Source organism: Grampus griseus (genome assembly GCF_964374135.1).
Source record: "Grampus griseus genome assembly, chromosome: 6".
Classification (NCBI taxonomy): domain Eukaryota; kingdom Metazoa; phylum Chordata; class Mammalia; order Artiodactyla; family Delphinidae; genus Grampus; species Grampus griseus.
Window position 1 is genome coordinate 32,372,430 of NC_139000.1, and position 24,804 is coordinate 32,397,233.

Below are 24,804 nucleotides of genomic sequence, written 5' to 3' on the forward strand. Positions count from 1 at the left end.
ACAATTTGCTAAGAAGATTAAATCAGAGAATTTATGTGACTCTGCTATTGCAAAAGCTGGCAAGAGCTACAAGAATGTTAGTTGCTAGTGCTGATGTTTTTGTCATTAGTAAAGATGTGAAGGAGGACTCAGCAAGGCCAAGTGACATGTTTAAGGTCACACAGCAAGTCAGTGGTTCGAATAAGGGCTTAATAGCCCTGCTTCCCTCTGCAAAGGGCTGAAAAAAAAATCACAGGGCCACTGGAAGGCTCAGATACTGAGCTCTACAATGCTGGGCCGAGTTCAGCCCAGAAATGGGGACACTGATCTGGGATGGGTCCCATCGCTCTCCCCAGCTGACCCTCCCTGCACCTTTGTCCCAGAAGCTTCTCAGGCTTCTCAGCAGTGTGGGTATCCTGCCTCAGCCAGAGCTGAAATCCCAGAGCAGGGACAGAGGAGTCAGTGTCATGGGGCTTCTGGTTTCAGGATATACTGGAAAGGTGAGAAGGAAGCTTGTCTTCCCATGGATCTGGGCCAGGGCCGGGTGGCGGGGCCTCCCCTGCCAGGAGCTGGGACGTTCCCCAGGTGCCTGGGCATCCCCAAGTCAGCAGGGCCGCCAGCACTTTCCAGAGCATTAGCTTGGGTCTGAAAATAAGTCCTTCAGCCCTTTGCATGTTCAGGCAAAAGCTGCCCTAGAATCTACAATCTACAAGGCAAGGCCTTGTGTTCCCCCGGCTTAGGGACCAGTCTGCAGAAAAGAAATTAAAGCCCCATGTAACCGGTTCTTGGAGGACTTGGTGAGAGTCCTCTTTGTATCCTGTGTCTCTACACCTCAACCTCCACGACTTTGACCTTTATGCCATGGCCACACATGCCCCTCCACCTCCAACCACCACCTCGCCTCCCCACCGTGGCCAAATTCCCACCAGCTTTCAAGGCCGGGTGCAGATAGTACTCCTTATGTGAAATCTGTTCTGGTCCTTCTCCCAGTTAGGAATAATAACGAAAGCCCCTCCTCTGGGTTCTCACAGAGCTTTGGGAACATGGCAGCAGCACATCCCAGCTAGCCTGCACTGGAATTTCCCATACATCCAGCTCAGAACAGAGGAGCTGCCCCATTCATCAACGGACTGGAATCAGGCTTAGTTTTCACCCCTTCTCCTGAAGGGGTGGAGTAGAGCCTCTGGGCTGTTGGCCTGTAGACAGTGGAGGAGACGCTGTGGTGCCCACCCTGGCCCCCTTTGCAGGGCCCCCCTCAGATGCTACGAGTGTGACCTGCTTGCCTGTAACGGACTCACAGCTGCCCCCTTTCTTAGGAGAATTGCCCTCAGGAAACAGGAGCTGCCTCTGCAGGGGGTCACCCCACACTGCCCCCCACCCCCCACAACTACCACCAGCACAGGGATGACTAAGTAAAACAGGGATCTGAAAGGGCATTGCCCTTCTCTCAAGGGGACACCTTGGCAAAGTGCTTTAGGCTCCAGAGTGTCAGTCCCACTTCCACCCCCTCCGCAAGGATTAGGCCAAGGCTAGGCTTTACCTGAGACCACAGTTTAGGGCGCTGAAAATCTCACGTCCCAGGTAATTTCTTAGATTGGGGCAAACAGAGCTGATTGGTTGGCCTAGACTGGGTTGCCAGATTTAGGATATAAAAATACAGGATATCCAGTTAAATTCGCATTTCAGATCAACAAAGCACACATTTTTAGTATAAGTACGTCCCATGCAATATTTAGAAATCCCTGTAGTAAAAAATTGCTTGCTGTTTATCTAAAATTCAAATGTAACTGGACGCTCTGTATTTTATCTGGTAGCCCTACCCTCAACCACATCTGTGTTTGTTCCTTTCCCCTCCCTATCCTGCTTCTCCATCTCCCTCCCTTGCAGGTTTTTCCCTCTATAAACCGTGACACCTAATACCCTTTCTCAGCCTCTGCTTCTAAGGAACCTGACCTGAGATTGTCACTGCCTCTCTGCCATCCACAGTGACAAGAGAAGGCCCTCTATTTCCCCTGGACTTTGCAGAACGTATCTCTTTGGCCCAGCCTCCTGACACGGGATGGGTGGAGCAGTTCTGAGGAGGGTCTCTGTGTGACCCTGGGGGAAGCCACTGCCTCTAACTGCATTCCTGCAGGACTGGTTTCCTGGAAACCTTAGGAGGACCAGGCAGACAGGAATCCTTGTGACCACAGCCTCTTTTAGGGAGCTGACTTTGATCCATCCATGACAGAGCTAGGGTCGGTGGCTTACTATCTGAGCCTGGATTTTTATATTCTCGAACATGAAGACTGGATGAAAATGACATCTGGGGACCTCCCAGCTGTGACCCAGTGAGATTTGGAGTTTTCCTAAGCCTGACCTTTGTATTTAGTTTATAAAGTACTCAACCTAGTGCCTGGCACAAGGTTGCTATTAATAGTAGTGTTGATCGTAAGCAACCATAATAAGTAACACCTGATTCCCCAAATAACATGGGGTTAATAAGAAAATGTCCTATGAGGGCACCAAGCACCCAACTAAACAGATTTCATGGCAAAACCACCCCAAGGTGGAGTGAGTTGTCTCGCTTCCTGTCATACAAAGGGAGGAACGGGAGAGAGGGGAGACGTTTATCTACCTGCCAGTGGCCAATCATTTCCATCCATCATCTCCTTTAATCAAACACAGTGGCTACTCTGGTGTCCAGGAATTTGGCAAATGGTTCCAGGACAATGTCCCAGACTCTACTCCTACACTTTTCAGAACTGCAAACACTCCCAGACCAGTTGGAGGACCACCTGCTCTCCTGACGGGGGTTCGGGGGGGACTGACCCATGGACACTCAAACCTTGTGTCCCTTCAGTCCTCCAAACACAGGAGGCAGAGTCATGCCCTCCTTCCTCTCGCCCATCACCACGCTCTGCATGCTGGTCCCTCTTCTTGAGGGGCTCACCTCAGCCACAGACTACGGCTGAGACATGCTCAGCCACCAGCCCCACAGCTCTTTGGCTGAAGGAACTGGCTTTCTGTTCCCTCTCTCACAACCGTCACAAGGACACTCAGGAGCCCTCATTCACATAAAATCCCATCGTGGAATCTTTGCCCACAGCCACAGAATCGCAGGGCTGGAGGAGACTCTGAGGCGCCTAGTCTAGTCCTTAGCAGATGTACAAGGGGGGCCGCCCCAAAAACAGCTCCGCCAGGTGCTTCTGCTCGATACCTTCGAGGCCGAGAGTTCACTCCCAGCCGGTGCCCCTCCTTCCCTTCGTGGAACTACTCAGCCATTGGAAGCTTCTTCTCATGTCCATGTGGAATCTGACCTCTTGCAGCTTCCTCTCGTTGGTCCTCATTCTTTCACTGATGGCACAGAAAGTCCAGTCTTGTTGGAAGATGGTGTGCAAAGAGGTTCAGGGAGGTGTGTGGGGAGAAGTATCGTGAGACGACGTCAGAGGTGATGAGAAATGTCAGAAAGAGAACTGGTACAGATATATGCTTGCTAAAAGGGACCCGCATCCTGCATGCTTTCTATCATGCTGTTTAAAAGTGTGGTGCTCAAGAGGTAGCTCCTCAGCCCTCTGGAAAACTTGTCTGTCCCAAATAACTTACTCTCTGAGACTACAGACAACTGGAGTATTGTGTTACTTATTGTGGCGACAAGAAAAAGGTGATCAGGAAGGGAGGAGACTCAAAACTGTGTCACGGGAAAGACAGTTGAAAGACCTGGGTCTGGTTAGCCAGAAGGAAAGATTTGCGTAGTAAAGTTGTTACCTCTGAAAATCTTTCCTGGGGAAGAAGGACTGGACCAATTCCAAATGGAGCAAAGAATTAGACTTAGGACAAAAGGGTAAACATCAAAGTGACCAAAAGCTTCCTACTAGACAGGACTATCTAACAGTGAGAGGTCCCTGTCACTGAAGGTATCCAAGGGAGGTGGAGAAGGGGGCCATCGATGCAATTCATGCTCTGGGTGGAGGTTGGACTTGACGGCTTTGGCATCACCACCACCACCTAAACACACACACACACACACACACACACACACACACACACACACACACACACACACAAAGAAGTTGGGGTATTTAAACCCAGAGGCTCTTTATTTTTCAAAGTGCATCAGTGTAGGTTGCGTGTCTCTTGCTTTGCTTAGCCTTGGTCACCCAGAGATTTTCCCATCACCGACTTGGTTGTCAGCAAGTAATAAAAGCCTTTCCTCTCTCCTTGGGAGGAGTGGAGCAGATTGTCTGGATCTGCACGTAGTGCCCTGGCTCCAGTCTCAGCACCAAACGTGTTCCTTCTGCGCAGTCTGTTCTGTTTTGACAATGCATAGGGGAGAGCTGGAGAAAGTCCCGTAGCCAAGGGTTCTGGAAGCTGCAGGGTGGGGCTTTGCTCTGGGACAGGAGGGATGATATTTGCATTGAAGAAAGATGTGGTTGGAGCCCCTTGCTTAGAAGGAACACAAGCAGAAAGTTTGGCTGGGGTCAGCGTCTGACCTCACTCATCGTCTTTCAGAGAGGAAGCTCTACCTACTACAGCCACACCAGTGTTTTCTCAAGGGCAGAGTCTGAAAGAGATTTCTTCACAGGAGGAAACTCCCTTACACCTCTCTGGCATCCTGGAGATTAAAATAATAATAAGTTGGTTTTCTTCTGCATAAGAGATGAGACTTGCTGTACTGCCTGAGGATGGAGTACTAGACTCCCTGCTTTATTAAGATCTGAAAAGTGGTCTCATTTGGATTAGAGCATTTTACATCCCGTGACCAGCTGGTAGTGACTCATTAAATGATATTACTCAACTAGGATTTACTGAGCCCACCTCTATGCTAGGCTGTGTACCAGGCACTGGGGAGCAAAGATAAACAAGATACAGGATTTGCCCTCAAGAAGCTTACAGTCCAGTGAGATAAAATCGCAAGCAAAAAATTAAAATCCGTGCAGCCAGGGCTCCAGAAGAGCCCTGTGAATACACTAGCTGGCCACGAGCCTCAGGGATGGTGGCCTCGAGGAAGGGATGTCTTGAGATGAGTTTTTAAAGATGAGCAAGATTTTACGAAGCTTCAAAGGCAGGAGTGGGGAAGGACGTTGGAGGGAGGGATCTGTGTATGCAAAGATGTAGGAAGGGTGTGAGAAAGCCTTGTTTATTTAAAGGAGGCACCTGTACTTCGATGCGACCAAGCCACACATGATGCAGGCAGAGCTGTTCAAAGGATGAAGCTAGAAAGGTGGTTTCAAACCAGGGGCAGTTTTGTCTCCCAGGGACATTTGGTTGTCTCAAGGAGAGGAGGGGCAGCACTACTGGCCTCTAGTGGGTAGAGACCAAGGATACTGCTAAACATCCTTCAGTGCTCTGGACAGTCCCCTCAACCAGATAGACCAGTCTTGTCTGGTCCACAATGTCAACAGTGCTGAGATGGAGAAACCCTACCTCAGAGAGAGGCAGCAGCCACCATAAGGATGCAGCTCCTTTAGGGCCACTGCGTTTTCCCAGGGTCATGCAGCGAGGGCACCCAGGGGAGAGAAACCAGGGTAGTGTAGGGTTTTCAGATCCTGCAACCCGAGGTCCCCCTTACCTGTGTCTCAGCCATCCCTCCCAGCTGAATTTTTCTGTACACATGTGATAGGCCTGCATACAGTAGCTTCCTCCAACTTGCTGACAAAAATAGTAAACACAAAATTTCCTGGGGAAAACAATGCCTTAGATGCGTGTAACATCATTCCACTTATGGGGCACTTTTCATCACTCATCTTATTTTACTCATTCTACAAAAGAGGAAAACGAAGCTCAGAGATGCTCTGCAGTCTAGGAATTATTTAACTGCAACACACTCAGCTTCTACCTCTTCTCCCAACCGGTCCCTGAGTGCACCACAGACCCATTCCTCTGGCAGCAGGGGATGCTGGGAGTATCCTCCATCCTGACCTTAATGGCCTCCTTTCCAGCTTCCTGGATTCATATCTGTGTGAGGGGCCAAGAGCAGGCTTCCTGCCTCCCTCTGACCATAGCCGTGACACTCACATACCCTTCTGACCATAGGAGACCTCGCACTCCCCGTGGTGAACTGGCTGCCTTGGTAAGAGGACCCCTCCTGGCCAGCATGTCAGGGACAGCTGCTCGGCTCGTGTACTCTGGCCAGGAGGCATTACTGACCCTGTGATTTGGCTCTTCATCCAAACTGGCAGATGGGCACAGGTGCCTTGTCGTGATGCTGCTCCCTCTTGACTGAGCAAGTCTGACCACTAAATCACCCAGCGGAGGACAGCACCAGTCAGCTGAAGGGTGGACTTTTTCCAAGTGGAACCCCAAAATGCTGCTGATCTGAAATTTCGCTGTCTCCAGGACAGCATTAACAACCCACGCCAGGTCGCATGCTGCACAAACACTCAATAATCAACAGTCATTCTAACAGCTTGTCCGAGGCCTGTTCGTCTCATTTAGAAGTTTATATAATAGCATGACAGCCCTCTACCCCAATAGCTCATGAACTCATGGAGAAGTGACTTCCTACATTCCCAAAGCCATTTCTCCAATCATACAGAAAACAAGAAAAACAACCAGCACTTCCCCCTCCTCTCCATCTCCCACAACCCATCCATTACAAGCCCAAGGAAAGGAATAAAGGGCAATGGATCTTCATAAAATAATAAAACCCTGCCTGGTCTCAGGCCCACCTATGTCATCCCAGCACTGCCTCCCCGTCCCACCCCGTGAGACCTCTTAGCCCAAGCAGGGTCTCAGGGCGTCTCCCCACTCTTCTCTCCATGGTTCCTCCTCCACTGGCATGGCCCAGCAGCTCTCTCCCACTGACCACGGCTCCATCCCTCTCCAGTAATATTGCTCCATCTCCAACTGTGTCCTGACACTTTGTCAAGGCTACAACAGTGGAGAGCACCTGACCCCTGGCTGTAGAGTAGAATGAATAACAGGAAGCAAGAACAGAGGGAGAAAGGAGGTGGCTAGAGCAGGGCAGGTGAGAGATGATGCTGGCTGGGCCTAGGGTGTTGATTGCAGAAAAAGCAAAAAGGGAGCCGTGACAACTGAGCCTGTGTTGGAAAGAATGTCAAAGGGGGCTCAAGCCCCAGCTGAGGTAAGGGCCAGAGAAGGGGTCCCTTTCAACCTTGAGAACTTTAAATAATAAAGGGGGTACATTGGCTGGAAGCTCTGCCGTGACTCTGATCCTAGAGAGTATGCATCTCTTTCTTGGGGTACAGGATGACAGCACCCATTTCTCCAAGTGCTTTTGTGTCCCAGTGGAGTGCTCTCCAGAGATACTCCAGACCCCTCACTCTGTGCTTGTTCATCACGCCAAGACACTGCTGAGCATGAGTCCTACCTGCTTAGAGCGGGGCAGTGGGCTCATAGCACAGGGGTGGATCCAGGTGGGGGCTCAGCATCGAGCCATGGGACACTAACAGCGAGGCTGCCACCATGTCAGTGGCTGCTCTGATGGGCTTTCTAAAAATACTCTGGGTTCTGCTGCTCACGGGCACCAACCCAACCCTTGTGAGTGCCAGGCAGACAGGCACCCTCCTCACTCTCCCCAGTGCCTCCTCTTTAGCTCAAGTTCATCTTCTCTCATCTGGATTATGACACAAGCCACCCGGCTGCTCTCCCTTCTCCACAGGGACCATCAAATGTGACCAGAAAACCCAGGAGACCACCCCATCACCAAAGCCTATCCATTCACTCACTCACTCACTCATTCACTCAACATGCGCCCAACAGAGCTTTCCTGTGCCAACACAAAGTACCCTTACTAGGCCAGGCCATGTAGTAGATGTCACAGATTGGCTGAGTGAAGCCAAACACAAAAGAATAAATACTGTGGGAATCCAGTTATGTGATACTCAAGAATAGGCAAATCTAATCTGGAAATATGAAACTCAGAATACCAGCTACATCTTGGAGGTGAACGTAGTTATTGACCGAGAAAGGGTAGGAGGGAGTTTTCTGGGATCTGAGATGTTCTATATCTTGATCTGAGTGATGGTCTCATGGGTGTAAAAATCAGACATTTTTACATATGTAAAAATGTACTGAGCTATAAACTTAAGATTTATGCCTTTTACTATATATATTATGCCTCAATCATTTTTTTAAATATATATATAAAGTATTACTCTGGTTTTACTTTTTATAATTTATAGATGAGAAAGCTACATACCAAAATTTGAGCAGTGGTTGACTGATTGGTGAGATGATGGTGAATTTTTAATCTCCTCTCTTTATACTTTACTGGACTTGCCAGATATTCTGCACTGAACATACCTTGCTTGTGTAGTGACATTAAATATATTAAATGTTATTTTGAAAGTAATAACCCTAGAGGTGAAACATTCAGCAAGCACGAGGTAGGTGGCTCTCTTCCCAGAGGGGACAGAGCCCACTCACGAGCTTTTGTCCTCTTGGACAGTGAGGACATGGGCTTAGGAGTCCTGACCCAGGTCTGTGGGATTTCAGTGCAACTAAATAAAGCTTCTGGCCCACTGGAGGCTGGGAGGTGGGGCTGCTGGAGGAACCCTGGGGCTTTCCTCTCATTCCTGAGGGGAGGAGCCTCCGGGGCATTCTGAAACCTCACTGAAACCCTAGCCTGTCTGCCTTAGAACTTGCCTGACTCTGGTCTCCTGCATTTCTGACCCCTTCAGCTGGGGGTTCTGCGCCCCAGGGTATGGAGGCCTCTCCCCTGGACTTAAGAGTGATTTCAGCACCCCTCACCTCGCCCCATCAGCAAGAAGTAGCTGCCAGCTTGTGCCATTTGGGGCCATGGTGAGGTAGAGGGAGCTGACAGTGGGAGTATTAAAACAAAACTAGATTAAACCCTGAAAACCCTAAGGAAGGAAGAAAAGGGAAGATGGAGGAACCTCTTCAGGCCTTGGTTTTCTCACTGGGAAATGGGCTGTTGTGAGATTAACATACAAATAAGCATATGGAAAGCACTAGAACTGAGGGCTGGTTTTGTGCTTTGGGTTTTTTTTTACTTTTTGTTTTTTAAATTTATTTTTGTCTGCATTGGGTCTTCGTTGCTGCGCGCAGGCTTTTCTCTAATTGCGGTGAGCGGCGGCTACTCTTTGTTGCGGTGCACAGGCTTCTCACTGCAGTGGCTTCTCTTTGTTGCGGAGCACGGGCTCTAGGCGCATGGGCTCTAGACATGCGGACTTCAGCAGTTGTGGCTTATGGGCTCAGTAGTTGTGGCTCGCAGGCTCTGGAGCACAGGCTCAGTAGTTGTGGTGCATGGGCCTAGTTGCTCCGCGGCATGTGGGATCTTCCCAGACCAGGGATTGAACCCATGTCCCCTGCATCGGCAGGCAGATTCTTAACCACTGCACCACCAGGGAATCCCTTGTGCTCTGGTTTTGCTGACACTTTGGGAGACAGAGGCTGGTCGCCTGGCTGGCTCCCCCACCTTCTCCTCCATTCCTAGTGTCCCTCTCGGCTACCATAGCCTGCACAGAGCAGGAGGTGAGATACAGTTTTTTGTGCCCGAAGCCTGATTTCTGCACTGGCAAAGTCAGTGGGCTCACATGATGAATATTTGCTTGTGATTCATAAATATATTTTATATTTCCATCCTGGATCCTAAAATCACTTCCCCCTCCCTCCAGTCTCCTCTCCCGCCCCTGACACACATACTCCCACAGAGAAGTCATGTGAGGCCTTCTCAGATTGAGCCCAGGAATAAGCCAGCGGCCCAGCTCTGCCCTGTGACACACACAGCCTCCAGCAGTCACATGGCCTCCAGCTGCCACCACCTGCCCTCTGTCACCAGCCTGGTGCCCTCTCCCTGGCAGGCTTCCTGAGCTGACTCGCCCCTACAGGCTCTAAGCTTGGCAGACAGTGGGACTGAGGGACAGAGGGTACAGGGCCAACAGTGTTGGACAGTTCTGGTCTCAGCCGACCTCACTGGGACCCCATCCAGGAGTCTCCTCAGCACCACATGGTGTGCCCCACAGGGGATTAGGTACCCTGCTGGCCTGGTGCAGAGGTGGACAGAGCTGTTGGCAGCTGGCTCCGTGAAGCCAGCCCCAGCCAGAGCCCCCATGAGCAGGGAGCTGGAGCCACAGGTGCTAAGATGAGGCTGTGTGGGGAGCCAAGGACACCATATATCCGTGTACCTAGTGGAAAGGCTGGAAGCCAGGCATTGCCGGGCTTTAGAAGGAGAGAAGAGAGCAAATACAGGAGGGGCCATCTGTATATATATTATACTCAAAAAAAAAAAGGAAAAGAAACGAAAGAAAAAACTCTAGAGGAGTGGTCCTCAACCAAGAGCAGATTTGCCACCCAAGGCACAACATCTGGAAACAGTTTTGGTTGTCAAAACTGGGGGACTGCTACAGGCATCCAGTGGGCAGAGGCCAGGATGATGTTGCTGAACCTGCTACAAGGCACAGGATAGCTGCCCATAACAAAGGCTTATCCACCCCAGTGTCAGTAGTGTCACAGTTAAGAAACCCTGCTCTAAGAGAGGATGCCTCTCTTAGAAAAAAATCATAACAATTTCACAGACACCCCAAAACACACCACCAGACGTGGTCCTGCCCACCAGAAAGACAAGATCCAACCTCATGCACCAGAACACAGGCACCAGTCTCCTCCACCAGGAAGCCTACACAACCCACTGAACCAACCTTACCCACTGGGCGCAGATACCAAAAACAATGGGAACTACGAACCTGCAGCCTGCAAAAAGGAGACCCCAAACGCAGTAAGTTAAGCAAAATGAGAAGACAGAGAAATACACAGCAGATGAAGGAGCAAGGAAAAAACCCACCAAACAAATGAAGAGGAAATAGGCAGTCTACCTGAAAAAGAATTCAGAGTAATGATAGTAAAGATGATCCAAAATCTTGGAAATAGAATGGAGAAAATACGAGACACATTTAACAAGGACCTAGAAGAACCAAAGAGCAAACAAACAATGATGAACAACAGAAGAAATGAAATTAAAAATTCTCTAGTAGGAATCAATAGCAGAATAACTGAGGCAGAAGAACGGATAAGTGAGCTGGAAGATAAAATAGTGGAAAAAACTGCCACAGAGCAGAATAAAGAAAAAAGAATGAAAAGAATTGAGGACAGTCTCAGACACCTCTGGGACAACATTAAGTGCACCAACATTCAAATTATAGGGGTCCCAGAAGAAGAAGAGAAAAAGAAAGGGACTGAGAAAATATTTGAAGAGATTATAGTTGAAAACTTCCCTAATATGGGAAAGGAAATAGTTAATCAAGTCCAGGAAGTGCAGAGTGTCCCATGTTACAAGAGACAAAGAAGGACACTACATAATGATCAAGGGATCAATCCAAGAAGAAGATATAACAATTGTAAATATTTATGCACCCAACATAGGAGCACCTCAATACATAAGGCAAATACTAACAGCCATAAAAGGGGAAATCAACAGTAACACAATCATAGTAGGGGACTTTAATACCCCACTTTCACCAATGGACAATCATCCAAAATGAAAATAAATAAGGAAACAGAAACTTTAAATGATACATTAAACAAGATGGACTTAATTGATATTTATAGGACATTCCAGCCAAAAAAAGAATACACTTTCTTCTCAATTGCTCGGAACATTCTCTAGGATAGATCATATCTTGGGTCACAAATCAAGCCTTGGTAAATTTAAGAAAATTGAAATCGTATCAAGAATCTTTTTCGACCACAGCGCTATGAGACTAGACATCAATTACAGGAAAAAAAATATGTAAATAATACAAACACATGGAGGCTAAACAATACATTACTATATAACCAAGAGATCACTGAAGACATCAAAGAGGAAATCAAAAAATACCTAGAAACAAATGACAATGAAAACACGACGACCCAAAACCTATGGGAGGCAGCAAAAGCAGTTCTAAGAGGCAGGTTTACAGCAATACAATCCTACCTCAAGAAATAAGAAACATCTCAAATAAACAACCTAACCTTACACCTAAAGCAATTAGAGAAAGAAGAACAAGAAAACCCCAAAGTTAGCAGAAGGAAAGAAATCATAAAGATCAGATTAGAAGTAAATGAAAAAGAAATGAAGGAGATGATAGCAAAGATCAACAAAACCAAAAGCTGTTTCTTTGAGAAGATAAACAAAATTGATAAACCACTGCCAGACTCACCAAGAAAAAAAGGGAAAATACTCAAATCAATAGAATTAGAAATGAAAAAGGAGAAGTAACAATTGACACTGCAGAAATACAAAGGATCGTGAGAGATTACTACAAGAAACTATATGCCAAAAAAATGGACAACCTGGTAGAAATGGACAAATTCTTAGAAAAGCACAACCTTCTGAGACTGAACCAGGAAGAAAGAGAAAATATAAACAGACCAATCAGAAGCACTGAAATTGAAACTGTGATTAAAAATCTTCCAACAAACAAAAGCCCAGGACCAGATGGCTTCACAGGTGAATTATATCAAACATTTAGAGAAGAGCTAACACCTATCTTTCTCAAACTCTTCCAAAATATAGCAGAGGGAGGAACACTCCCAAACTCATTCTACAAGGCCACCATCACCCTGACACCAAAACCAAAGATGTCACAAAAAAAAGAAAACTACAGGCCAATATCACTGATGAACATAGGTGCAAAAATCCTCAACAAATACTAGCAAACAGAATCCAACAGCACATTAAAAGGATCATACACCATGATCAAGTGGGGTTTATCCCAGGAATGCAAGAATTCTTCAATATACACAAATCAATCAATGTGATAAACCATGTTAACAAACTGAAGGATAAAAACCATATGATCATTTCAACTGATGCAGAAAAAGCTTTCAACAAAATTTAACACCCATTTACAGTAAAAACCCTCCAGAAAGTAGGCATAGAGGGAACTTACCTCAACATAATAAAGGCCATATATGACAAACACACAGCCAACATCATTCTCAATGGTGAAAAACTGAACCCATTTCCATTAAGATCAGGAACAAGACAAAGTTGCCCACTCTCACCAATATTATTCAACATAGTTTTCCATTAAGATCAGGAACAAGACAAAGTTGCCCACTCTCACCAATATTATTCAACATAGTTTTGGAAGTTTTAGCCACAGCAGTCAGAGAAGAAAAAGAAATAAAAGGAATCCAGATTGGAAAAGAAGACATAAAACTAACTGTTTGCAGATGACATGATACTATATATGGAGAATCCTAAAGATGCTACCAGAAAACTACTAGAGTTTTGGTAAACTAGCAGCATACAAAATTAATGCACAGAAATCTCTTGCATTCCAATATACCAGTGATGAAAATTCTGAAAGAGAAATTAAAGAAACACTCCCATTTACCATTGCAACAAAAAGAATAAAATACCTAGGAGGTCCTAAGGAGACAAAAGACCTGTATGCAGAAAACTATAAGACACTGATGAAAGAAATTAAAGATCATACAAACAGATGGAGAGATATACCATGTTCTTGGATTGGAAGAATCAGCATTCTGAAAATGACTATACTACCCAAAACAATCTACAGATTCAATGCAATCCCTACCAAATTACCAATGGCATTTTTCACAGAACTAGAACAAAATATTTTACAATTTGTATGGAAACACAAACGACCCCAAATAGCCAAAGTAATCTTGAGAAAGAAAAACGGAGCTGGAGGAATCAGGCTCCATGACTTCAAACTATACTACAAAGCTTCAGTAATCAAGACAGTATGGTACTGGCACAAAAACAGAAAGATAGATCAATGGAACAGGATAGAAAGCCCAGAGGTAAACCCACGCACATACGGTCACCTTTGATAAAGGAGGCAAGAATATACAATGGAGAAAAGACAGCCTCTTCAATAAGTGGTGCTGGAAAAACTGGACAGCTACATGGAAAAGAATGAAATTAGAACACTCCCTAACACCATACACAAAAATAAACTCAAGATGGATTAAAGACCTACATGTAAGGCCAGACACTATAAAACTCTTAGAGGAAAACATAGGCAGAACATTCTATGACATAAATCACAGCAAGATCCTTTTTTGACCCACCTCCTAGAGGAATAGAAATAATAACAAAAATAAACAAATGGTACCTAATGAAGCTTAAAAGATTTTGCACAGCAAAGGAAACCATAAATAATATGAAAAGACAACCCCCAGAATGGGAGAAAATATTTGCAAATGAAGCAACTGACAAAGGATTAATCTCCAAAATATACAAGCAGCTCATGCAGCTCAATATCAAAAAAACAAACAACCCAATCCAAAAATGGGCAGAAGACCAAACAGACATTTCTCCAAAGAAGATATACAGATTGCCCACAAACACATGAAAGGATGTTCAATATCACTCATCATTAGAGAAATGCAAATAAAAACTACAGTGAGGTATCACCTCACACTGGTCAGAATGGCCATCATCAAAAAATCTAGAAACAATAAATGCTGGAGAGGGTGTGGAGAAAAGGGAACCCTCTTGCACTATTGGTGGGAATGTAAACTGATACAGCTACTATGGAGAACAGTATGGAGGTTCCTTAAAAAACTAAAAATAGAACTACCATATGACCCAGCAATCCCACTACTGGGCATATACCCTGAGAAAACCATAATTCAAAAAGAGTCATGTACCACAATGTTCATTGCAGCTCTATTTACAATAGCCAGGACATGGAAGCAACCTAAGTGTCTACTGACAGATGAATGGATAAAGAAGATGTGGCACATATATACAATGGAATATTACTCAGCCATAAAAAGAAACAAAATTGAGTTATTTGTAGTGAGGTGGATGGACCTAGAGACTGTCATACAGAGTGAAGTAAGTGAGAAAGAGAAAAACAAATACCGTATGCTAACACATATATATGGAATCTAAAAAAGAAAAAAAAATGGTCCTGAAGAACCAAGGGCAGGACAGGAATAAAGCCACAGACGTAGAGAATGGACTTGAGGATACGGGGAGGGAGAAGGGTAAGCTGGGACGAAGTGATAGAGTGGCATGGACATATATACACTACCAAATGTAAAACAGATAGCTAGTGGGAAGCAGCTACATAGCACAGGGAGATCAGCTCAGTGCTTTGTGTCCACCTAGAGAGATGGGATACGGAGGGTAGGCAGGAGATGCAAGAGGGAGGCGATATGGGGATATATTTATATGTATAGCTGATTCACTTTGTTATACAGCAGAAACTAACACACCTTTGTAAAGCAATTATACTCCAGTAAAGATGTTTAAAAAAAAAAAAAAAAGCCCTGCTCTAGAGAGAAAGCAACCCTTCTGGGTTAGATTTGAGAAGGACCCCACAAATGAGTGAACTGGGAGTGTCACACCCTGGCTTGGAACCATTCAGTACCTACCCAGTGCCTTCAGATTCGAACCCAAACTCCTCGGCATATGGCGCACCAAGCCTTACTTCGATAATCTGGCTTACCCTCCAGCCTCACCTCCTGTGTGTTTGTGGTCACATCAAGCCATTCACAGTGTCCCAATACCCCAAGGCCTTTGCCCTTGAGGCAGGGGATTTCTTGTCCTCTCTTTAGAATGTTCTCCTACTTCTATCTGGCCAGGATTCACCCATCCTTCTGGGTCCAGCTGTGCCATTTCCTCATCCGAGAAGCCCCCTGCACCCTCATGTCCCTGGGGTGGCAGATGGCACCTGTACCATAGATCATCACACAGGACAGGTGCTGGCACAGCTGTCTCTCCCACAAGACTGTGGGTTCCCTTTGACATCCAGGTCTGTCTCCCCAGTGCCTGGGGTGACCTTGAACAAGGGGAGCCAGTCTCTCCTTGATCTTGGGGTGGGTAGGCAGGTCTAGCCTATTGTCCCTCAATGAAGAGGATCCATGGGGAGCTGGAGAAAATGCAGAGAGTGATGTCAGGCCAACTGGGCCAGGCAAAGCAGGTGGGAATCAGAGACAGGAATGAGTCTGAGGGACCAGACAAACAGGGTCTGGTAACAAAATGACAGAGGAGCAGAGATCAGAAGAAAGTGCCAGTGCTAGAACTGGTCTGTGCCAGTTCTAGAGTCAGAGTTGTAAGCTCCCAGTTCCCCCCATGGTGGGCCTACAGCATCCAGGACTGGGATTGCCACCAGATGCTTGGCAAATGCATGTTATATCAACAGGAAATTTGGTCATTCACATTTGAGAGCCAGGTCGCTTACTTTTCCTTAAATTAGCTTTATGGGGAAGGCAGGGCACAAGAGACAATCCCATTTAATAGATGAGGAAGCTGAAGCTCTAGGAGGTAAAGAGACTGTCTCTAAATTGCCAATACTGCATTCCTATCTCTTTTTCTCTTTGGCTACACCATTCTGAGTCAGCCAAGACAAGATCAGTGAGCTCATTCCTTCACCACTGGTTTAATTTCCATGGGCAATCCCAAAAGACAATGCAAAAGAACAATTCTCCAGTGTCATCTCTTGTGGTCTGCAGTTACCCACAGAACTTAGTTTTGTGTTTTACAGCTATATTGAGATACAACTGTCCTACAATAAACTGCATATATTTAAGGCATACGATTTGATGACAGCTGACATATGTATACTCCCATGAAACCATCACCACAATGGAGACAATGAACATATATCCACCACCCTTAAAAGTTTCCTTGGACTCCTTTATTATCCTTCTCATCCCTCTTCACACACCCACACACACACACATACACACAGGCAACCACTGCTTTCTGTTCTTCTTATTGCATTTTCTAGCACTTATACAAGTGGGATCATACAGTATGTACTTGTTTTTATCTGGCTTCTTTCAGTCAGCATAATTGTTTTGAGATTCATGCATGTTGCTGCATGTATCAAAAATTTATTCATTTTTATTATTGAGTGGTATTCCATTATATGCCTATACCACAATTTGTCCATTCACCTGCTAGGTTGTTTTCAGTTTTGGGCTGTTACAAACAAAGTTGCCATGAACAATTATATACAAGTCTCGTAAGGACGTATGTTTTCATTTTTCTTGGTAAATACCTAAGAGTAGATTGGCTGGGTCATATGTTCAATTTATGTTTAGCTTTTTATGAAATTGCCAAACTGTTTTCCAAGTTAATTATACCATTTTACATTCCATCAGCAGTGTATAAGAGTCCACTTCCTCCACACGCGCACCAGCATAAGGTATAGCCAGTCTTTTAATTCTAACTATTCTAGTAAGTATGGCGGTATCTTACTATGATTTTAATTTGCATTTTCCTAATGACTAATGATGTTGAGCATCTTTTCATGTGCTTATTTGCCATCCATATATTTTCAATTAGTGAAACGTCTATTCGAAGAAAAAGTTTTGGAAGAGTATTATATTTGCTTATATCAGATGTAATAAGGTACATAATTTTGAACATGGCCTTTGGAAACTGTCAGACCTGGTATCACATTCTGGCTTGGCCATTTACCATGCAACTTAGGATAAACGGCTTACCTTCTCTGAACTTCATTTTCCTCTTGTGTAAAATGAAGGTAATAATAGAACCTGATAAGGTTTAAATGAGGGTCAAATAATTAATGCCTTTAAAGTATAACTCAAGGTCTAACATATAGAACTTAATAAATATTATTAATAATTATTATTATAACATCCTCTGTTGGTCTGATTTGAATTGTGACAAGAAATACCCCTGGCATACCTGAAAAACTAATCTCTGTGAGAATTAAATGGTGTTTCATGTCCAACACAGTAGATATACAATATCTTTTTTATTGCTAGGTATGTGAAAAATGGAATTTAATAGAAGTCTAGTATGTCAGAGCTGAAAGAGTCCTTAGAGATATTTAAACCAACTCTATGCCTTAGCTCAGGTCCTCTGGAAAGCAGAGCCTGAGGCAAGGATATAGTACTGCGACTTTACTTGGGAGGTGCAAACTCAGGGTGGTTAGGGTGGAGAAAAGATTCAGAAGTGAGACAAGGGAAGATGCAGGGGCTCTCACACAGGTAACCACTGTCCAACTACTCAGAGAGGTGCCAAAGAAACACAGTAGGTCTCTCAGCAGGCATGCTTTCTCAGCACATGGAAATTCCCTGGAAAGTTTCTAAAGAGAAACCACACTTCACAGAAGTCCAAAGAGGAGGAAAGTAGGGCACATATATCTGTCATTTTCTCTCCTGTGGTCAAGACTCAACCCATGGCAAACAAACTCCCCTGCGCTTCCAGCGTGTGTCATCCACCACCATGGTGGTTATTCAGGAAAACATCCCACATCCTGCCTTGTGGTCTTTCATCCAAGCCCAGAACTGAATGGGCAGCTTAGTGCAGATGGAATGCCAACCAGGGAAAAAAAAGAAGGTATGTAAGACTCATGTCCTGTCTTAGGCTGGGCACCTGCAGAAGCAGACCCTGAGTCTAAGATTTGAGTATAAGAGGTTTGGGGGGAATGGAATCCAGGAAGCAGGGGTAGAAGAGTAGAGAGGGGAGACAGGGGAGGAAGCCAATACATGGTGTGGTGATGGGGAGGCTACTGTTGTAGGCATCTGGGGCTCAGTCCTAGTGGTGACGTCTAGGAGACAATAGGAAACTCATTTCAGGTTTGTCCCACGTGAGGTGAGGAAGCTGAGATAGCTACCTCCAACCATTTGTCATTGGCTGAGGGCTGCTCCCAGGGACATTAACTTCCATGACCCCTCCCTCCAAGAGAAAGGAGGAGAGTCCCAGCTGCTGACAGTAGGATACCTTTGGCATGTCTTGGAACAGTGAAGGCAGTATCTGCTACATCAGGGGTCAACAAACTATTTCTTAAAGAGCCAGAGACTAAATATATGAGATTTACGGGCCATGTTGTTTCTGTCACAACTAGCCCACTTTGCCGTTGTAACTCAGCCCCAGATAATATGTAAGCAAATGGGATTGGGGCTTTGTCCCAATAAAACATTATTTAACAAAACAGGCAAGCAACCTGCAGGCCATAGTTTGCAGACCTCTTTTCGACGTGTATGAAGTATCCCATTTTGCAGACAGAGAAACTAAGGCCCAGTAGAGAAAAAGTAACTGGTTATAAAGGAGCCAGAGTCACATCTCTTGACCTTCTGCCCAATATTTTCTCCACTATATCTTGTTACCTCTTTACTGGGGCCTTGGTATGATTTTTAGGAGACTTTCAGCCAGAACTCTTTCAGGGAGAGTCTGTGTACCCCAATAAGTCTTTTTTTTTTTTTTTTTTTTTTTTTTGCTGTACGCACGCCTCTCACTGTTGTGAGTGGCATGTGCGATCTTCCCAGACTGGGGCACGAACCCGTGTCCCCTGTATCGGCAGGCGGACTCTCAACCACTGCGCCACCAGGGAAGCCCACCCATAAGTCTTAAATGGCAGCGGTTTGTTTCCTCTTGGTGGCCAGAGAGGCTTCAGGGACTGAAGCCCTGCAGCTTTCCGGGGTCATTCAAAGCAACTTCTGGGAGCCTCCCCGTGCCAGGCCCTCTTCCATCAGGCTCTGCCTTGGCTGCTTTGACAGAGCATCTCCCAGCAGTGGCCACAAAGCGCTGAGTGAAGAAGCGGTTAGAACTTTGGAGCCTGTAAAAAAATCTAAAAATATCCAGGAATGTGTGCACACATGTGGCCCTTCTGTGACCAAAACATCTGGGGAGATCAAATGCTCCTAGTTTAATTTGCCTAAAATTCTGCGAGGACTTGGGAAGGGAAGGGAAGTTGCAAGTCGATGACTTCACTGGGGGGAAGGATGTCACAAGAGTTTTGTTTTTTTAAGACAGAATAAGTTATGCGCATGCAGAATCCTCCCCTGGGGGAAGTCCTGGACCTGGTTTCCTTGGGATTCTGAGGATTGTTTCTCAAAAGGGGTGGGAGGGGGGAGTTCGTTGGCTACAGGCTTGAATTCCTGATTTGATGACTTTTTTTAAAAAAAAAGAAGATAAAAATACCAAGTCCCTCGATCAGAACATTAGGAGTGGGTGATAATGTAGTGAACCATTAAATGTCAGAATTGTAGAAGGCCTGGTGTGAGCCGTGCATTTGTCAGATGAGGAAACTGAGACTAAAGAGAGAGCTTTCCTGATATTCCATCGAGTGTGGCAGAGACAGGGCTGAAATGCATGTGTCCCGACTCCCAGACCAGTAATGCATTGGGATGAAGAGTTGGAGGAAAGGATCAATCCTGGTTCCACTACTTCTAAGCCCTATGACCTTATTTATACACTACAGACGATATTGGTTGGTTTTGTCTGTAAGAAGCCAGGACTGGTACCTCTGGATCTTGTGCTGTGACCTATGGAGTCCTTGAAGGGTGAGCCAAGGCAGGTAGATATCCACTCTCTTCATTACTAATCATGTCCTCAAGCCCTAATAGAACATCCGGGCAATTTGGGCTGGCTAATGTGTGAGCCTAGAATTCCATTCAGCTGCTGGCTTGAATCCTTGGCCAGAAACAGGCTAACTGGCCTGTAGAGTACCCTTTCCTCAGGCTGTGCCCCAACTCTGGAGCAGGGAAAGCTAGCCACTCCTTAAAGCTTAAGGCAGCCTGACTAAGCGACCCATCCACACTCTCTCCAAATGCTTGCCACACTGTGGTTTCCACTAGTCTGTGGAGGACAAGCAGTGGCTTCTTAGAAGCCACTGTGAAGTCACATTAATCCTGAGATATGCTTGTGATTTCTACATTCTTTGGGTGTGGGACTGATCTTATGCTCTTCTTAGAGGTACTTTTGAATAAGTGAACTGACATCCAGGTTGGCTCAAGAAAGTCCAAGTTTATGCCTATTGTCCTGACTTCCTGTCTGGTTTGGCATTTATTCAGGATGTTATTAACATTGGGGGGGGCACGAGAGTGTTACTTCATTCTTCCATGCATGCTGTATGAACCTGTCTGGTGAGCTTGATTGTACAAAATGACTTTCTGTACGGAAGATGGAATAGGTGAGATTATCTTGCCTAACTTAGCAGGTAACCATGAGAAAAACAGGCTGAGCTGCCCATTCATTGCTCCCAGGTCTAGACATAAGAGAAGAGGCAAGGACTGGAGAAGAGGCCTCGTGAAGAGTCAGGCAGGACTTTTCTGACATTCTTGTTTTTTCTGGCCTAGGGCCACATCCCTAAATTAAAGAGAGCCCCAAAATATGGAGGTATGTTGGCTGAAGACCCCAACTTCTGGGGAGGAAAGAAAGCACAGTCTCCCCACAGCAGGAGGTTTCTGACATGGGGAACAGGCACTGCTCTACTGAGGTGCTAAGATAATGATGGTGAAAGGATTTTAAACACTCACCATTTCCTGTCATCTAATATAACTGCTTAAGGCATGATGTTGAGAAAAATTCTAGGTTTGGCAAGAATGAGAGCCCTCACTGATTAGGATGTTGGCCATGATTCAGGAGCAGGGAGCATCTGCACACATCTCAGTAATTTGCCATTTCTGTACTAACAAGAAAAGCTTTCAGAAGGAGGAACAAAGAACTTAAAACATTATTCCTTCCACATGGCACGCCCTATTGGATCCTTTTCCTTTTTGGATTGATTATGTCTGTAACTTTGGTTGGCCAGGAAGGTCTGGAAGCTGTTCTAGCTTATGAGACTGCTCTCTCCTACCATTAAATTTGTAAGGGTGGGTAGGGTGGGAGATATAAGCCTATTGCACTAGATCTTAGGAAGACACTCTTTCCCTTTATGCTCTTTCCCTTGGGTGTGTTCTTTCTTCTTTCTGCTCGTGAGAATGATAGCTCGTAGAATGAGCTAGGATGGTTTTTCATGTAGGACTTTGTCCATCCAGTAGCAGAAAATTGGTCCTTAGACGTAGTCTAACCTATCTCACCAGTGTGGGAAGAGTTGGTACCAAAGCTCCCTTTGTAGCTATAAACATACTTCCTCTGACTAGCTTTGTCCATTTTTACCTTGCTCATGGAGCTAGCAGGACTGGTGTCAGACTGAGGTGGGCAGTTGATCAAGGACCCATAGGTTTGAGATCTCAGCAAAATATCTTGCCATCTTATTACTATCACCAATAATACATATTTTCCTAGAGATGGAGGGATTAAAGACAATGCGTATAAAATGCCTGGGACTCAGGTAACTGCCGTGTAGTTAGCTATCACTATTATCATTATAATAATGACAGATGTCACTTGAAGGCCAAATCTTCCCTTACCTGATTTGATTTTTGGCCAAAGTAATAAGTACTGGAAAGTACCAGACAGGAAGGTAACTTTCTTGAGAAAATATCTGGACAACAGCAGGCAGTGCATATGTTCTCTAAAGATCCGTTAGTAAGAAATTCAATACAAATTCCATCCTAAACCCCACTGTTCAAGTGAGTGCTTTGAAACATAAATGGAAAGTTAGATGTTAGCCACTTTGCCTCCTAGGATTTGTACTTTGTGAGGTTTTCATTATTTCTTTCTTTACAAATATTCAGGAGGCCTGGGTGAGCTTCTCCACATCATGCTTGCTCATCAGTTGGCTGGGTTTAAGATGTACACAGACTCCAGATGTGGTGTATCCAACCATTAGGAAATCTTGAGGCTTTTTGGCAAGCTATCTTCAGGATGGTTAGAAATTAGGCAATGGGTATGCTTCCTAGTTCCTCCCATGAAAATGGTCACCTTACCATTACAGTGGGACAGTGTGGATGAGATAGCTCTTGGGAAGTAACTGGTTCACATCATTAAAAACAACTAAAAATAATAGGATTTGCAGATTCTGGTAAGTTAGGTTTATACATTGGCTATTGGTAGGAAAGGAAAAAACAACTCTGTGTTGTGAATGTGTACATTTTCCAGATATGCCAATAAAGATGCTGAAGACCCTGTTTTCCAAGGAAAACTTTAGTAGATAAGCAAGCTGGGGGTGCTGGCTAGGCCCTGAGCCATGTAAATAAATGTTGGGCCAAAGACGTTAAAGGGCTTCCGCTTTACAAGGAGGGGAGGAACTCAGAAATGGAGGGCCCAAAAACATGGATGATGCCATGATATGAGGCCAGGAAAGCATCTGGTAGCTAGGAAAGGAGGCTGAGAAGGTGCAGTGTGAGCCCAAGGATGCAGTGTGTAAGTTTAAGGTTAATTTATGTGAGCTGAAGGGTATAGAGTGTCAATATCTGCTATATCAGAAGTTATAAGTTTGGAAGGTGATATGAAAATGGGATTTGGCCAGGGGAACCAGATATACCCTAAATTTTGCCTTGGCCCAATTACTTTCTTCCTCAAGTCCAAAGAAGACAGACCTGCTCAAGAGCACCAAAATATGGCATTATTGGCCAAGACGTTAGCACTAAAATCAATTATAGAATTCCAGTAAACTAGGCTAGACAAAGGGATCCCTTTTTCTAATCAGAGCAAGCCATATGATTAGTTAATATCCACTGTATCTAGGGAATTATCCCATCTGAAGCAGACATACCTGGGATTGCTGGTGTTTGTGTCAAACTTGGCTGTCCTTCTCTCAGGATTCTTCCCACTCTGGGTCCATCCACCATCTGGGTCTGCTATTGCTCACCAGGGGGAAAACTGAAAAACACAGAGAAGAAGCTAAAGGGAGAAAGATATTAGCTGGTTGAGGAAGAACTTTCTAATAGTCAAGCTCTCATGGTGGAAAGACTGCCTCAGAAGATGGTAAGCTCTCTGTCTCTGGAGGGAGACTACCCAAGATAGGTCAACTTTTATTGGAAATTCTGTAGAAGAGTTTATAGTCTCAAAAGAGGATAGACACACTAGGTCCCTTTCCGTCTTTAGAATTATGATTCTGAATCATTTCATTCCAGGCCTCATCTTTAAAATAACTCCTGAGGTCCATTCCTGCTCTGTAATAATGATAGAGCCTTAATAATGTTGCCACATATTTTGGTTCTTTGTAGGGGAAGAGAACAGAATAAATAAAAGCATGACAAACAAAAGCTTAGGGAATTCACCACCACTAGACCTGTCTTACAAGAAGTACTAAAGAGAGTTCTTCAAGCTGAAATGAAAAAACACTAATTAACAACATAAAAACATATGAATGTAGGGACTTCCCTGGCAGTCCAGTGGTTAAGACTTCGCCTTCCAAAGCAGAGGGTGCAGGTTCGATCCCTGGTCAGGGAGATAAGATCCCACGTCTCACGGCCAGAAAACCAAAACATAAAACAGAAGCAATATTGTAAGAAATGCAATAAAGACTTTAAAAATGGTCCACCTCAAAAAATCTTTTAAAACAAACAGACAAACATAAGAATGTGTAAAACTCACTGGTAAAGGTAAATATATAATCAAAATCAGAATTCTCGGGCTTCCCTGGTGGCGCAGTGGTTGAGAGTCCACCTGCCGATGCAGGGGACACGGGTTCGTGCCCCGGTCCGGGAAGATCCCACATGCCGCGGAGTGGCTAGGCCCATAAGCCATGGCCACTGAGCCAGCACGTCCGGAGCCTGTGCTCCGCAACGAGAGAGGCCACTACAGTGAGAGGCCCGCGTACCGCAAAAAAAAAAAAAAAAAAATCAGAATTCTCTAATATTGTAGTGATGGTCCATAAATCACTTTCGACTCTAGTATAAAAGTTAAAAAAGTATTAAAATAACTATAACTACAATAATTTGTTATTGCATACACAATATAAAAAGACATAAATTTTAATGTCAATAATCTAAAATTTGAGGGGGCAGAGAAATAAAAATATAGAGTTTCTGTATGCAAAGTTAAGTTGTTCTCAGCTTAAAGCAGGATAACCATAAGACATTTTATGTAATTTTCATGGTAACCATAAAGGAAAAGCCTGTAGTAGATACATAAAAGATTAAGAGAAAGGAATCAAAGCATACCACTACAAAAAGTCATCAAATCACAAAGGAAAACAGCAAAAGAGGAAGAAAGAAACTACAAAACAGTCAGAAAACAATGAACAAAATGTAATAGTAGGTCCTACCTATCAATAATTATTTTAAACATAAATGGTCTGAATTCTC